Here is an 8,811-nt window from a genome sequence, read left to right as displayed (position 1 = left end):
AACTGCTAGATCACCGCTGTCACGAAAGAGAGCGCCTGAGCACTCAGAACCTGGCTGCAGCTTACCACCTGCTGTGTGTCCCTCCCAGCCACTAATGGGTCGTGGGGACTATGGGAGGGGTGGGGTGAGGTCTCCATTTCTGCTCTAACCTGGCCAGCAAATAGCTGAGCCACCAGGGCTAAAAATATCTGAGTGTTTCCATTGAAAGTAGAGAATAAAGGGACTTCTGGTGGAGCTGGGATGTTCCCCTCACTGCTGTGCAGAAGGAACCTGGTACTGACAGTTGGCCTCCAAAACCCCTGAAACAGAGGGAAAAGGCCATGGAGCGGGATGCATGGGGTGGTAGCCTGCCTTCTGTCTCCAGACCCCTTCCCACTGAGTCATACATGTATTGCATACATGTATTCATTCATGTGTGTGTTCATTATTCCCTCCCTGTTTGTTGAATATGGGGCCACAGGAGGGTTTGTTTGTTTTTATTGAAAGAGAGAGAACACACAGGAGGATAAATGAACACTGGGCACACCTGGAGGTACCTGTTCTCATGCCAGGAAGGCACACTTGCCCATGGTGGCATTTCCAGAGTCCTCAGCCCAACCTGGTCCAACCTCTCCCTGAGATGTCCCCTCAGACTCAGGCCCCCCCCATGTCTAAACAAGGCCTTGTGAGGACCCCAGAGCTTCTTCCAGTGCCTGTCCTTGCCCATGTGAGCAAGTCAAGTCCCCACTGCAGCTAGCTCAGCCTCAAATGAGGAGGCTAAGATTCTGAGTCGTCTTACTGGGCCCACCATTCCCACACACCGGCTGCCTTTCTGCCTCCAGGCCTTTGCCCGCACTGTCCCCTCTGCCAGCAGGCATGCCCTCCCGTCTCCCAAAACTACAGCCAGGGGGCTCCCTCCCACTTGGGCTAAATCCCAGCCCTCTCCCCAGCCCTTGGGAGCCCTCCCAACGTACACTATAACCATCTGTTTATGGGGTGGGGTCTGCCTCCCAACCTGCACCCACGTGGAGAAGCAGTTCAAAATATGCCAAGCAGAAGAATGCAAGAAAACCGAGCCTGTCTACCTGGCTGGGATTGTTCCAACGTGGCATCAGCATTTTCAGGTCCCCGCACCTTGGCAGTCAGGCGGCGGCAGCAATGGAGGCAGGCTCGGCCTGCACCCTGTTTTGCGCAGCCTGCAGCCCAGCCCTGAGACCTGGCTTATTCATCCAGGTGAATAAGCGTGTGTCAAGAGGAGACTTCCTATCACAACTGAGTAGGGACAGCCCCTCTGCCTTCCTTGTGCCCACAGAACTAACAGTGCCAACTGGACCGCGCTCCTCTGTGGCCAGGTGGTTTTACTTTGCCGGCAGCACTTGGGCCTCTCCACTCCTGGCTTGTGAAAAGATGGGGTGGGAGCGGCAGAGGGCACCGAGATGTGGAGGGGTGTTGGAGTGACGTCCTTGGTCCAGGGGGGAGCCTTTCTCTTTGTTTTATTTATTTTAAAGTTTTTTTTTTTTAAGATTTTATTTATTTATCTTTAGAGGGGAAGGGAAGGAGAGAGGGAGAGAAACATCAATGTATGGTTGCCTTTCGTGTGTCCCCTGCTGGGAGTTGGCCTGCAGGGAACTGGCCTGCAACCCAGGCATGTGCCCTGACTGAGAATCGAACCGCGATCGTCTGAGTCGCAGGCCCGCGCTCAATCCACTGAGCTACACCAGCCAGGGGTCTCTTTGTTTTAATCAGAAGGGCCTTTATAAGAACTGAGAATGCCTCTTTCCATCTTTAATTCAAGGTTATTTCCTGCAGGTTGCTTGACCCTTGAGACACACCTGTGGACATGTGTTCTCCATGTCCCCACTCTGGGCCGTGTGCGTGGAGTGAACACCAGCACACTCCAAGGTCATCATGACATGCCTCCTCCCGGGTTCCTGGTGCTCTGCTTCCACATCCTGGACTCCAGGTCCCATGTGGTGCTCAGGACCACGGGTGTCAGTCCCTGCAGCCTGTCCCCCAGGACCGGGTCAGTCTCGGAGGGGCAGGACACCCTGCCCAGAGCCCTGAGGGACTCCTCTGCTGCAGGGCCAGCCCCACCACCTTCCCCATCCACTGGGGCCCTTCCCAGGGGGTTGCAGCCATGTTTGATACTTCCCTGGCCTTGCCCACCAGCTCCCCGCAGGGCAGGCTGTGATGCTGGCTCACCTCCCATGTGCCTTCTCCAGATAATGAGCTCAAACCCCCGAGGGACCTCCAACTTCATATTTATTTTCTGTTCCCTTTCAGACAACAGATTCTCACTCAACGTGTGTTCACGCTATGTGCCCAACTTGGAACTGGGGTACAAGGGGTCACGAGGGAGACGCCGTTCCTGCCACAACCAGAGCTGAAATTCCAGTGGGGAGATAGCTGAGCCACGAGGCGGGACCTTGCCACACAGTGAGATTCCCTTGACCAGAGGGGTGGAGGGAAGGCGTCGTCACGCCAGCCAGGCAGCCCTCCTGCAGGCGGGTGCTGGGGCGGGAGGTTTTCTAGGGGCGATGGCAAGGGGTATTCGGTCAGAGAGGGAGGGGCTGGGGGTGGTTCAGAATGGCCAGGGCCAGAAAATGGGGATGAGGGACCAGCAAGGAACTTAGATGTTATCCTGCGGGAGGGGAGATGGGAAGGGTTTCAGTGACATGAGTGGATTTGTGTCTTAAACTGCAGAGCGTGATGACAGTCTGGAGAGGTCTGGACCAACAGAGAAACCAGCTGACTCCTGATGGAATTGGGGTGGGAGGTTTGGTGGCCCAGACAGAGAATAGGAGAGAGGTAGGTGGGTGGGGGGATATCTAGGACTTGTGGGGGTGGGAGTGGAGGGGAAGTCAAGGGTGACACCTGGCCTTGAGGTTGGGTGGCTAGGGGCAGGAGATCCCAAGGGGGGTTCTGCGGGCCTGTGGAGCCCAGAGAGGGGGAGCCCAGTGTGGGGCGTGTTGGGTTCCGGGTGCTCTGAGACAAACCATGCGGGTGCAGACCTAGGCATCATGGTGCACATGTGTGTCTGAGGCCCTGGGATGGAGGAGACCACCCAGCAGGGGCGAAACACAGAGCAGGAAGGCCTGCTGTCAGGTGGACCTGAGACCACAGCACTCAGGTGGCAGCAAGTGACTCCCACAGAGGAGCCAGCAGAGGAGCTCGCTGGGGCGGGAGGGAAGTGGGGACAGCACCGAGGAGAACAGAGCAGCAGGGTGACACCCTGGGAGGGTAGGCAACAGGTGGAGTGGCCAAGCCATCCCAGTTTGGTCTTAACATTGAAAGTCCCCTCCCGTGTGACCCAGCAACTCCACTCTCGGGCAGAGACTCAAAAGAATTGAAACCAGGAATGCGCACTAGAACATGGCATATATATATATATATATATATATATATATATATATATATACATAAAATTGATTATGCTGTTACAGTTGTCCCATTTTTTCTCCCCTTTGTTCCCCTCCACCCTGCACCCCTGTGCCATGAACATTTCTCACCCGCCTGAGTTCACGTCCATGGGTCGTACATACAAGTTCTTTGGCTTCTCCATTTCCCACACTATTCTCAGCCTCCCTCTATTTTGTACACACCATTTGTGCTCTTACTCCCTGTGCCTCCCCCCATTTCCCCCCCCCCACTGATAACCCTCCGTGTGATCTCCATTTCTGTGATTCTGTTCCTGTTCTAGTTGTTTGCTTAGTTTGTTTCTGTTTTTATTGTGTTTTAGGTTCAGTTGTTGATAGTTGTGAGTTTGTTGTCATTTTACTCTTCATAGTTTTTATGTTCTTTTTCTTAGATAAGTCCCTTTAACATTTTATAGAATAAGGGCCTGGTGATAATCAACTCCTTTGACTTGACCTTGTCTGGGAAGCACTTTATCTGCCCTTCCATCCTAATTGAAAGCTTTGCTGGGTAGAGTAATCTTGGATGTGGGTCCTTGCCTTTCATGACTTGGAATACTTCTCTCCAGCCCCTTCTTAAGGAAGAAGGGGAGACTGTGAGTCGACTGTGGGAGACTGTGGGAGAGCCGCTGCCTTGCTCAGTGGGCAAGGGTGGGGTGGTTGGGGGCGGGAGAGAGGCTGTGGACTCAGCTGGTGGGCCACAACTGGCTGGCTGTGAGAACCCTGAGCAGGGCAAAAGCCCCTGAAGGGAAAGAGTTAGGTTGTTTTGATATGAAATCCCAGCAATTTGACTTTGTTTAAATGCTAATGAGGCCAGTGAAGGCAATGCATCGAGAAAACCTTTTTTCTCAAAATGGGGCGAGAAAAGGCGTATCAGGAAGAATGACCCCAGGGGTAGTAACCTTCATAAATGAAGCACTCACAAAAACCATTAGGAAGACACCCAAACCTGAAAAGCCGGTTGCCTGGAGAAGAGCAGCAGGCAGGGGCTTCCCGAGAGGGACGGAGACCAGGGGTGCATAGAGGGGCCCGCCGAGGCCCACCCAGGGGGAGGCCTAGACTGCAGGCGTGGGGAGCCTGGGCAGGGCCTGGGGGGCGTGCCGCGCTGGGTGCCCATCTCTGTTGAGTTTCTGGGTCTGGGTAGGCGGTGGCAAGGCTTTATGTGCCACCTTGTGGGGTGGCTGTGTGAGCAGGAGAGTTTGGGAAGCACAGCCAGCAAGGTGGGCAGCCACCGGGATGTGCCCTCACACCCAGGGTCAGGGGAGCCTCAGGTTTTAACCCTGCTGCCCCCCCCCGCCCAGGCAGGGGGTGGGGTGCCCAGATTCCACAATCAACCAGGGTCATGGTGAGGGGCGTGGTCCCCACACCCTTTGCTCTGGACTGAGTTACCCCCTGAATTCATTCGCAGAAGACCCGCCTCTAGGGGGACTGTGTCTGGCAATGGGGCTTTAGGAGGTGAGGAGGTGAAACGAGGTCATGGGCTGGGGCCCTGACCCACTAGGACTGGCAGCCTTATAAGATGAGGAAGAGGGAGAAACCTCTCTCACTCTCTGCCATGTGAGGACACCCAGGAAGGGGTTTCCGGGAAAGGGCCTTCACTGAAATGGGACCAGGCTGGCACCCTGGTCTCGTACTTCCAGCCCAAGCCCCAACCTGTGGCATTTCTTATGGTGGCCTGAGCCCCGTAAGAGACCATCCAGGGGTGTCTGAGGCCTCAGAACACACACCTCTGTCCCACTGTCAGCTGTCATTTCACTTGGCCTGCTGCCCAAAGACCACTGTTTAAAGGTTGCTATTTAAATGGCGCCCTCTGGTGGCAGGCACTGAGGAGAGCAAGAGAGGCCCACTGTTCAGTCTGGGTAGAGGGCTGACAGCCTAGGAGTAGGTGGGTGCCCACAGGGGAGTGGGAGGTAGTATGCACAGGGGCTGGAAAGATCCATGAAGCAACTGCAGAGCTGGGGACTAGCAGCCCTGGAGCAGAGGGAGTATTTAGTTACGGTGCTCAGCATGCAGCAAGAACCTTAGGAGAGGCATGTTGAATGAATGAGTGAATGAATGAATGAATGGCGTAGGTTTCTGAGAAAGGAAAGGGGATATGTGGGAGGGCTGAGAGGTCAGGGAGCCCAGAGGATTTGCTGCCAAGGCCTCAAAGGAATGAACAGCCTCCCACAGTGAGGTAGGAGGAACCTGGAGCAGGGAGCAAGCCTGCTCTCTGACAGCTGCTGTCTGTGGGAGTGGGATGGGCTCTGCCCAGCTGGTGTGGGGTCTGAAGCGAGAGAAAGTCTGGCCTGTGTGACCCCGTGTGCTGAATGCTCAGGGGTGTGGGAAGGCCACAAGCCCTGAGACACAGAGTCCCAGTGCCAGCTCTCCCCAACTGCTGGGAGGCCCTGGGAAGGTCATGCTCTGCACAGTGCCGAGTCAGGCAGCCTGGGCACCAGGGCTACTGAACAAGCTTTATTCTGCTGCAGAGCCCTGCTCGTTCTGGGCTCCCTTCAGAATCTGCAGACAAGCGGGTTTTCACTGGATAACCAGATTGGAGTACTGTCCCTGTCACAGGGGGGCACAGGTCACCAGGTTCTTGGTGATCGGGACAAAGAATTGAACCGAACACCCAGAGTGTATAGCAGAGAACATGGTTAGCAGGCCAACTCCAAGCAGAGATTGGCCTCAGTGACTGGAGGGACTCTATTCTTATAGGGCAGATCCTTCCTGGCTAGTTTAGGCAGGCTTTTACTGTGACAAGTAGTTGTATTACTTTAAAGAGACTGCACATGTGGTCTACCATGATTTTCCCTGATTGGCCGCCGGGAAAGGGGGTCCTGCTTTACTAGGTTTGCCTTTCCCATCGCACCCAAGCACCGCACCCGAAAAACTTCATGGATGAGTCACGCTTGGGCCAGGCAGGCATCTTCCAACTCTGGCTCCTGCAGTCCAGTGACCATGGTGTCGTCAGAGTGGGGGACCAGTGGGGTGCTCTGCTGGGAGGCTAGGTTATCCTGGGCAAGACAGTGGTGCCTCCTTGTGTCCCTGCGGGGCAACCTGCTTTGGTCCTCTTGTTTGATGGGGATTGGAAAGAACACAGTCAGCAGATCAGGAGTCATCTTCGCAGAGCCCGAGGCTGTGCCACTCTGTCCTCGCAAAGATGCCAGCACAGCGTCCACTGTTGATGTTAACAACACACAGCAGAGTCCACACAGTGTTCGCAGGGGTTGCACAGGGGTGTCCACAGGGCTCCGACAGGACCCCACCCCCACACCCAGAAGTCTGAGCTCGGTGCCATCTTTGCGGTTCTGCAGTGGATGTCATTGCCTCTTAGCCCAGAGTGGGGAGGGGTGTTTCCAGGGGCTTTGCTTAGCCTTTACCACCATAATGGCTCCAGGGTGGATGGAGAGTTCCCTCTGGGAGAATCAGAAGCTCATCACTCCCTCTCCTATGGGCAGGAATGGGTCCCCAGCACCTCAGTCAGCCTTGACCAGTGGCCATTCACAGTCTGACTCTGGCAGCACATTTCATCTCCTCTGTTGCAGTGTTCGTGTTGTGTTTCCAATTATGGCAAGAGACACTGTCCTTCCACTTCGGGCAGTGCTTTAGAGTTTTTATTTTGATTCCAGGTCTTAATTAAACATTTGAACAAAGGTGAAGAAAAATGGTTGAGCCGGGACTGGGTGAGGGAGTGAGTGCTGAGGGGGAGGACCCTGCAGAAGCCACAGTCTCTGCCATGGCTCTCCCCTGGTCGTTGGGCCCTGTGGGCCAGCACTACTCACTCGGGCACTTCTCTGTTCACATTTGGGTGTGCACACTCAGTGCCCATTCCGTGCCAGCTCTTGTCTCCCCATGTCCTAGGGACCCAGGGATGAACCTGATACAGTTTGGACCTGGAAGGGCTACCAGGACCCCTGGTGCTTTGGGGGAAATGGCCAGCAAGGGACTGGGGGGGAAGAACTTGCGGCTGCTCCTGGGCTGGATGAGCGCTGAGTCAATGGGGACCTGTCTGAGGGCAGTGAGGCCTGAGCCAGGAACCCTGCCTGCAGGTGGGATGGTTGTATTGGGCACTGAGGACAGGCTTGCCACCAGGACAATGGGGTCCTGAGCTCTGTGCCCTGACCTCTTGTGCCCTCTGACACTGTGCCCTGACCTCATCTGCACCATGGCCCCTGCATATGCTTGCTGCTCCACCCTCTGATCTCAGCTGCTCAGGGACCTTGTCTGTTGAGATGCTTAAGGAGGGGGGGGGGCTGTAGTTAATCCTCGTGGCCACATGGGGGCGAATCAGGGCTCACGAGCCCCTTGGAGGAGGGGTGTGGCCAAGGCTGGGAAGTTTGTGGGACAGATGCCCTACTACCTGGTGGCTGTGCAGGTGGGGGCTGGGCTGTCCTGCAGGGACTCCTAGGGAGGTGATTGACAGGCAACTGTTAAACTCGAGTCTTTCTGGGTGGCCTGCTTTGCTCCTCTGCTAAAGGCAAGCTTTAGCAGCCACAGAAACTGCTTGCATTTGTGTGCAGTAGTGTGTGTGTATATGTGTGTGTGTGTGTGATGCGCATGCTCACTGGGCATGGGCACTTTTAGAGTGCAAAATGTCTACAGTATTTTGGAGACACTAGTAACTGAGGTTAAGAAACCTGTTCCTGCTGTGCCCTCTTGTTAGTCTCGTTTAGGTTTTCGTCTCCTGCACTAGACTATTCCCATGTGTGAACACAAGTCTGTCTGCTCACCGTGTATTCCCAGCGCCTAGAACAGTGCCTGGTGTGTGGTGGTTGCTCCGTAAGTATTTGTGGGAGGAGTGAACGCATGAGCCAGCTCGGCACTGGTTAACTGAAAGTGTCTGCACTGAGTTGTCTGAGTGAGACCAGGAACTTGATATCGATTAAGAAACGAAGTTTCACTTGTGCACCCATGGTCCTTGCTGACACCTGAAGTGGTGAATGATGCTGCCGGTCCCATCTGCACAACTCGGCCTCTGGCGTCCCAGTATTCCTTCCGCCCTGAGGGCCAGGGGTTGGGGGTGTGGGTGTTAGGGCCCCCCTTCCACCTTGGGGAAGGCAGTGGGGAGCTGGGGCAGTCTGCTGGGCTGTACAGAAGAGGGGAAAGGAGCCCTGGTGGACAGACAGAGGGACCATTGGCTGAGAAGATGAGTCTCGTCCTGTGTCAGCCCTGCCTGACTCTGGGGAGGTGAATCGAGACCCACAAAAAACGACCAAGAGTCCTCTTGCTGGGTTTTAGCAGTTAGAATTTCTGTTACCAAGTGGTGCTGAATCTGCCCAGATCTTCCCACCTCTCCTTGCTGCCCCCCCTGGAGGAACTCTGCTGCAACCCTGGCTGGGGCAGAAAGTCTTTCCCTCTGACCCGCCCCCCCCCCCCCCAGCACCACCTCTGGCTCCCTGCTGGCGCTGGCCCTGGCCCAGGGGTCTGCTCTCACCCT

This window comes from Sturnira hondurensis, unplaced genomic scaffold, assembly GCF_014824575.4.
Source record: "Sturnira hondurensis isolate 20B ecotype Veracruz unplaced genomic scaffold, ASM1482457v3 Scaffold0022179, whole genome shotgun sequence".
Lineage (NCBI taxonomy): Eukaryota > Metazoa > Chordata > Mammalia > Chiroptera > Phyllostomidae > Sturnira > Sturnira hondurensis.
The sequence above is the reverse complement of the archived record's forward strand: the minus strand, read 5'-3'. Positions refer to the sequence as shown.